The following is an 8,241-nucleotide window of genomic DNA, read 5'->3' as shown; positions in this document are numbered from 1 at the left end:
TATAAATTCAGGTTCAGTGATGACATGGATCCTCTGGCTTTTACCAAAGAGGACGCATCTGGGCTCCAGCCTTACGAACAATTCCAGCGCCTGGAGCATGACTATGAAGCTTTGGCTGCCAAAAAGCGCAAGGCCCGTCTCCAAGCCATACCCCAAGGGTACCCTCTCTCTCTCCTTCTGACTATTTGCTAATCAAAAGCAACTTGCACTATTTCTTCAAGTCCTTTGAATGAGTATTGCTAATAATACCAGAGGAAAAAGATAGCTCCTCTATTAGCGCGACCAATTCTTCAAATTTTTACAACGTAGGTTGCTCTTATTTAGTTCCGTCTTCTTGTTATTGTGATTTTGATTGAAAATTCATCGTTTGTTTCCTATCAAGAGCTTCATGCAAATTGTGTTCTGTTTGCTTCAATAAGACATGTTTAATAAATTTTGGAAACAATCAAGTCATCCCGCTGTTCTCAACTTATTTTTTTCATTCCTCAAAATCAGTGTTTTCTCCTCAGACAATTTGGTTTGGGTACTCGATTCTTTTCTGAAAACATTCTTGGGGTGCTAATTATGGTATGCCCCTCTGTAATTCCTCTGCTTTCTTTGCTGGATAAAACCACACAGCTTTTGTTTCTCAACAGCGTGTATTGCTATTGATATATCATTGTATGTAGTTACCCTTGCCGAGCCTGTGAGGGAACTGATTAAAATGTTCCTAATTCTTGGTAGTGCATTTAAGATGTGTATCTGCTGTAAATATGGAGATAACATGAGTAGGCTTCAGGTGGGTGTTTAACGAGTATCTTGTAGCCCATAAATTGCCCTACATACATGAAAGCTCCAGTAGATTGTTTTAAGGAGTAAAAAATGATGCTCCTTTTGAGGCCTGGCCTCCTCAAAATTGTGGTTTTCGTTTTCCTTATAATGATGAATATTGAGATCGCCGTGCTGTCTATCTAATCGCCACCTGCCACTCTGTATGCACTTGATTTCGTTACGACTTGGTGGTGAACAGCTGTGATCTCACTTTTTTACTTTTGCATCCAAGGATAGTTTGCAAAGGACTCTGCATGCATTTGAATTATTTTCTATTTTAAAATGGGGCAGTTGCATGGAACTTCTGCACCATTGGTTGAATATATAATGATATGTGATGTTTATTTTTTTCCGGTCGAAATGTTAAACCAACTTAATGCCCTAGTTTTTAGGTTGTAATGGACTTAGCAACCATTTTGTTAATTGCATAATCATGTAATACTCAATACTCAATCGTCACCCTTGTTTGTTAGGTCCATATTCTTACTTGTTCCATTGGGTTATTTTTGCTCTAGCTGATTTTTCCAATCTGTTCTTAATTTTCTATTGTATACTGGAGACACTCTCTTTGGGGTAGGGAACATATTCAATATACCAGGGACCAGCTGCTGCAGTTGGGAGAAGTATTCTTACCACATTGTTCCTTTGTTTTATTTTCAGTAATAAATATTCGGTTGGAGTTTGAAATATTTCAAAGTGTTGACAATGGCGAAATAGGTTTTACATTAAATACATCTTGTGTACAGGAGGGGCTCTCCCGACCTTCTCGGCCTTTGGCTGGGGACAAAAGCAGACGGGACCAAGGTCTGTATTGCGCTTATCATCGAGATGTGGGGTACGATACAGAGGATTGCCGTCACCTCAAGAAAGACATTGAAAAACTGATCAAGCGAGGTCACCTTGGGCAGTTCATACGAGATGAACGAGCTGACCAGCAACGAGGAAGCCCCAGGTCGGAACGTCCGAGCTACCCCCGGGACCGACCTCAGGGGTCTCGTGTCCGAACTCCCGAGCGAGAAACACAGAATCTGACGGGCGTGATTAACACTATTGCCGGAGGACCTGCTGGCGGGGATAGTCATACAGCTCGGCGTCATAATCGCCCCCCTCCCACGGGGGAGAGCTCGGCCAAGCGATTGAAGATATACGAGGAAATTATTTATGGACCTGAAGACGCAGTCCCTTTGGCCTCTAATAACCATGAAGCCATAGTGATAGAAATCATCACCTGTAATTACAAGGTGAAGAAAGTATATATAGACAACGGAAGTCCCATAGACGTGCTGTATTACAAGACCTTTAAGGAGCTACAGCTGGAGGACAGACAGCTTATACCAGTTCGAACTCCGTTGATCGGTTTTGCAGGTCCTCCCGTGAGGTCGGAAGGAATGATCACTCTCATGGTTACGGTGGGGGTGTCTCCGAAGTGCCGAACGGTCCCGGTAAACTTTGCGGTAGTCAAGGAGCCGTCGTCGTACAATATGATTCTGGGACAGCCAACACTGAATGCCCTCCGAGCTATTTGCTCCACCTTGCACCTTAGTATGAAGTTCCCTACTCCTGCGGGGGTGGCTGAGGTGCTGGGAGATCCGGAGGTGGCGAGGGCGTGTTATATTGCCACCCTCAAGGGCAAGGAGAAATTGGTAGCTCAGACAGTTTGTTTGGAGCCCTGGGAGCCCATGGAGAAAGGGGAGAGATTGGAGACAGACGAGGGGTTGGTCGAGCTGCCCATCCAGCCCGACCGACCTGAGCGCACGGTGAAGGTCGGTGCCTACCTAGGCGAGCTGACTAGGAGTTCTTTAGAATCTCTCTTGGAGGAATATGCTGAGATTTTTGCTTGGAGTGCGGATGACATGCCGGGAATCCCCACCGATCTGGCGGTCCACAAGCTACATGTGGACCCCAACGTCGGACCTGTGAAGCAGAAGAAGAGGAACTTTGCTCCTGAAAGGAAGGAGGTCGTCAAAAGCGAGGTGGGTAAGTTGCTGGAGGCTAGGATCGTTAAGGAAGTCTACTACGACCTGGCTAGCCAATCCGGTGCTGGTCAAGAAGGAGGAGAAAACTTGGAGGATGTGTGTGGATTTCACTGACTTAAATAAAGCTTGCCCAAAGGATTGTGTGACAGCCCCACCTCCCCCTAAGGCGAACCAGAGGGTTCGGCGGGCCGCCTGCCCAGCTCTCGCCGGGACTCAGTCGTTCACTAAAGTCCTCAAATAAATTACGAGATAAATCTCAAATATTACATCAAATTCTCCAATAATTACATGTCAAAAGCGAAGCGGAAATAATTCTCAACTATACATAAAATGATTTCCAAATCCAAACTATACAAGATATATGTCATCCAGTCACGTGAACAATTGCATGTCACAAATGGTCCACAAATATACATCCAAGTCTCCAATAATTACATGTCACAATTGCAGCGGAAACTAATCCCAACTATACATAAAATGATTCCAAATCAAAACTGTACAAAACATAGGCCATCCAATCACGTGCACAAGTACTATAAGTCCTTCCTTCGCCTTGAGCCCTGTGGAGGGGAATAAAATATTTTTGGGGTGAGCTAGAAGCTCAGCGAGTAACCAGCAAAATCATTAAGCAAATATATTTCACAATGTTGCATTTCGATGATTTCGATGATGTCATGATTCAGAGATCAAATGTCCGTTTAGTGCTCTCGTGAGCCAGTGAAATCATTGCACTAGAACACCCAACGCTCAAATAGATCATAACACACGAACAGAGAGAGGAAGCCCCTTTTTGAGCTCCAGATAACCATGAACATGAACCACAAACAGAGTGGAGACGTTGGTGTCCAGCACAAGACTTTCCCAGAACTCATTGAAGCCAAATCATGTCATGAATTCACATGCAAGCACGCATGATATGCAATCGAATAATTAATGCAAGAAACATTTCACAAGTACTTTGGAAATAGTTTAGGGTCACTCACCTCCACGGCTCACAATCCTCGTCCAATATAGCCAATTCCATCATTCAAGTCCAAGCCTTTCACATGAAACTTAAGGTAACCAACGCTATTAAAAATCGGACAGCATTTCCCCATAAATTCATCCTTTCCATCCTACAATCAAACACAATCACATAGCAATTAACCACAATTGCTCAAAACCAGAAAATAGTTTTGACGTCCTTTTGCGGTAATGGTGCCAAAAGCACTACGATGGTCGGATGAAGGTGCAAGACCCACCGTTTCGAAGCTAAAAACCAGGGCTACAACAATGTAGAAGGCCACTCAGTCCAAATCCCAGCACAACTAAGTCATATATGCCAAATACCAAACCAGAATCGTAATTGCAGGTTCCCAAATCACACAAAACTGTAATCAGTCCAATTCAGTCCACACAGGTCCAAATGCATTGATTCCAAAGGCACATGAAAGATAAGACATCAAGATACATTTCATCAGAAGACACCAACTTCAAAATCCAAACCAAATCCAGTCAAAATAGGCAATTACTATCGCAGTTCCGCACATTCTGTTCACCCAGAACAGCAACAGTAAAAACGGCATAACTCACTCTATACTACTCCAAATGCCCTGAAATTTTTCAGGCACTTCATACTCATCAATACCTACAACTTTCATGTTTTGAGAAAAGTCCAATTCGGCCTCTATCTATGACCTAAAATTTCGGACAGAATGTTCAACCAAGAACCCTAATTTTCCAGAAATTCTTCCAAATTCAAAATTGATTGCATTTCACAACAATTCACACCTACTAGAGCCAAAGCCCCTTATTACCAACCATCATACTAGTCCACAACATCAAAATCATATGAAACCAGAAAATTCCTCATAAAATGGAAAACTTCACCAAATCAAGCCAAACCAAGAAATAAATCATATATTCCAACACTCAAGCCACTTCTAAGCATAAGATAACCATCATTAGGTGTAGTAGAGGTTCAAGCATCACTTACCAAGTAATCAAGAGAGATAGGGAGTGTGGACACCTTAGCTCTCCAAAAAAAACTTCACTAAGCACTCAAGAGCACCAAAGGAAGGAATTTTATGGAGTAGATTCTAGTTTAAGCACTTGAGTTGGGAGATTTGAGCTTGTTGGAAGCTTAAACTTGGAAGAGTTTTTCTTTCTTCTTGGATGAGAGGTTCGGCCATCAAGGAGCAATAAATGGTAAGTTTTGTTCAATTTTTAAGATATTTAAACAAGTGGTCAAAAGGTCAAAAAATAGAATAGTAAACCATAAAGTCCAACCAATCATATTGTGACACTTGTCACACTCATTAATGCAACTCTATCCTTTTGTCTCTCCAATACAAATACCTTAACACTTTGTAAAATAATATCACTTAATACAAAAATCCAACAAGTTGTCAAAAATATAATGCATTTACCGCACTTGCGGGTCCCACGTCCAAAATACGCTTTTAATTTCTCAAAAACTAACCGATACTAGAAAAATCATTTTAAAACTATTTTTACTCATAAACTTTATCTGGGGAATTTTTCTAATAAAGAAAATGTAGAAAAGGCGGGCGATTAAATAAAATAAACCCTAGAAAATTAGAAAATTTTCGGGTTCTCATACTCATACTTTTCGGGGCGTCACAATCTCCCCTCCTTAAAAGAATGTCGTCCTCGACATTCCATCTTGTACCAATCAAGTCAAGACATCCCGCAAAAATATCTCAAGAGTCAAATCAAACCCACAGTCCGGCATCCTAAACTTCAAGCCTAGGATACACTACAGAGATCTGAAGCCTAAGCTCTGATACCAACTGTGACAGCCCCACCTCCCCCTAAGGCGAACCAGAGGGTTCGGCGGGCCGCCTGCCCAGCTCTCGCCGGGACTCAGTCGTTCACTAAAGTCCTCAAATAAATTACGAGATAAATCTCAAATATTACATCAAATTCTCCAATAATTACATGTCAAAAGCGAAGCGGAAATAATTCTCAACTATACATAAAATGATTTCCAAATCCAAACTATACAAGATATATGTCATCCAGTCACGTGAACAATTGCATGTCACAAATGGTCCACAAATATCACAATTGCAGCGGAAACTAATCCCAACTATACATAAAATGATTCCAAATCAAAACTGTACAAAACATAGGCCATCCAATCACGTGCACAAGTACTATAAGTCCTTCCTTCGCCTTGAGCCCTGTGGAGGGGAATAAAATATTTTTGGGGTGAGCTAGAAGCTCAGCGAGTAACCAGCAAAATCATTAAGCAAATATATTTCACAATGTTGCATTTCGATGATTTCGATGATGTCATGATTCAGAGATCAAATGTCCGTTTAGTGCTCTCGTGAGCCAGTGAAATCATTGCACTAGAACACCCAACGCTCAAATAGATCATAACACACGAACAGAGAGAGGAAACCCCTTTTTGAGCTCCAGATAACCATGAACATGAACCACAAACAGAGTGGAGACGTTGGTGTCCAGCACAAGACTTTCCCAGAACTCATTGAAGCCAAATCATGTCATGAATTCACATGCAAGCACGCATGATATGCAATCGAATAATTAATGCAAGAAACATTTCACAAGTACTTTGGAAATAGTTTAGGGTCACTCACCTCCACGGCTCACAATCCTCGTCCAATATAGCCAATTCCATCATTCAATTCCAAGCCTTTCACATGAAACTTAAGGTAACCAACGCTATTAAAAATCGGACAGCATTTCCCCATAAATTCATCCTTTCCATCCTACAATCAAACACAATCACATAGCAATTAACCACAATTGCTCAAAACCAGAAAATAGTTTTAACGTCCTTTTGCGGTAATGGTGCCAAAAGCACTACGATGGTCGGATGAAGGTGCAAGACCCACCGTTTCGAAGCTAAAAACCAGGGCTACAACAATGTAGAAGGCCACTCAGTCCAAATCCCAGCACAACTAAGTCATATATGCCAAATACCAAACCAGAATCGTAATTGCAGGTTCCCAAATCACACAAAACTGTAATCAGTCCAATTCAGTCCACACAGGTCCAAATGCATTGATTCCAAAGGCACATGAAAGATAAGACATCAAGATACATTTCATCAGAAGACACCAACTTCAAAATCCAAATCAAATCCAGTCAAAATAGGCAATTACTATCGCAGTTCCGCACATTCTGTTCACCCAGAACAGCAACAGTAAAAACGGCATAACTCACTCTATACTACTCCAAATGCCCTGAAATTTTTCAGGCACTTCATACTCATCAATACCTACAACTTTCATGTTTTGAGAAAAGTCCAATTCGGCCTCTATCTATGACCTAAAATTTCGGACAGAATGTTCAACCAAGAACCCTAATTTTCCAGAAATTCTTCCAAATTCAAAATTGATTGCATTTCACAACAATTCACACCTACTAGAGCCAAAGCCCCTTATTACCAACCATCATACTAGTCCACAACATCAAAATCATATGAAACCAGAAAATTCCTCATAAAATGGAAAACTTCACCAAATCAAGCCAAACCAAGAAATAAATCATATATTCCAACACTCAAGCCACTTCTAAGCATAAGATAACCATCATTAGGTGTAGTAGAGGTTCAAGCATCACTTACCAAGTAATCAAGAGAGATAGGGAGTGTGGACACCTTAGCTCTCCAAAAAAAACTTCACTAAGCACTCAAGAGCACCAAAGGAAGGAATTTTATGGAGTAGATTCTAGTTTAAGCACTTGAGTTGGGAGATTTGAGCTTGTTGGAAGCTTAAACTTGGAAGAGTTTTTCTTTCTTCTTGGATGAGAGGTTCGGCCATCAAGGAGCAATAAATGGTAAGTTTTGTTCAATTTTTAAGATATTTAAACAAGTGGTCAAAAGGTCAAAAAATAGAATAGTAAACCATAAAGTCCAACCAATCATATTGTGACACTTGTCACACTCATTAATGCAACTCTATCCTTTTGTCTCTCCAATACAAATACCTTAACACTTTGTAAAATAATATCACTTAATACAAAAATCCAACAAGTTGTCAAAAATATAATGCATTTACCGCACTTGCGGGTCCCACGTCCAAAATACGCTTTTAATTTCTCAAAAACTAACCGATACTAGAAAAATCATTTTAAAACTATTTTTACTCATAAACTTTATCTGGGGAATTTTTCTAATAAAGAAAATGTAGAAAAGGCGGGCGATTAAATAAAATAAACCCTAGAAAATTAGAAAATTTTCGGGTTCTCATACTCATACTTTTCGGGGCGTCACAGATTGCTACCCCCTTCCACGGATTGACCAGCTCGTGGACTCAACAGCTGGCTACGAGATCTTTTGTTTCTTGGACGCTTTCAAGGGGTACCATCAGATAGCCTTGGACGAGGAGGATCAGGAGAAGACCTCGTTTATTACCGAGGACGGCACTTATTGTTACGTCACCATGCCATTCGGGCTAAAGAACGCGGGCGCGACCTATCA

At 41.1% G+C, this 8,241-nt stretch overlaps 1 non-coding gene across 1 annotated transcript; it reads left to right on the top strand.

The window, feature by feature from the left end:
* The first annotated feature begins 726 nt into the window (after window positions 1-726).
* On the top strand, window positions 727-829 carry LOC140026313 (small nucleolar RNA snoR103). Its single transcript, XR_011830258.1, has one exon. It is a non-coding gene; the product is annotated as a small nucleolar RNA snoR103 (small nucleolar RNA).
* Window positions 830-8,241: the final 7,412 nt, after the last annotated feature.

Source organism: Coffea arabica, chromosome 11e, assembly GCF_036785885.1.
Source record: "Coffea arabica cultivar ET-39 chromosome 11e, Coffea Arabica ET-39 HiFi, whole genome shotgun sequence".
In the NCBI taxonomy this organism is placed as follows: Eukaryota; Viridiplantae; Streptophyta; class Magnoliopsida; order Gentianales; family Rubiaceae; genus Coffea; species Coffea arabica.
The sequence above is the reverse complement of the archived record's forward strand: the minus strand, read 5'-3'. Positions and strand labels throughout refer to the sequence as shown.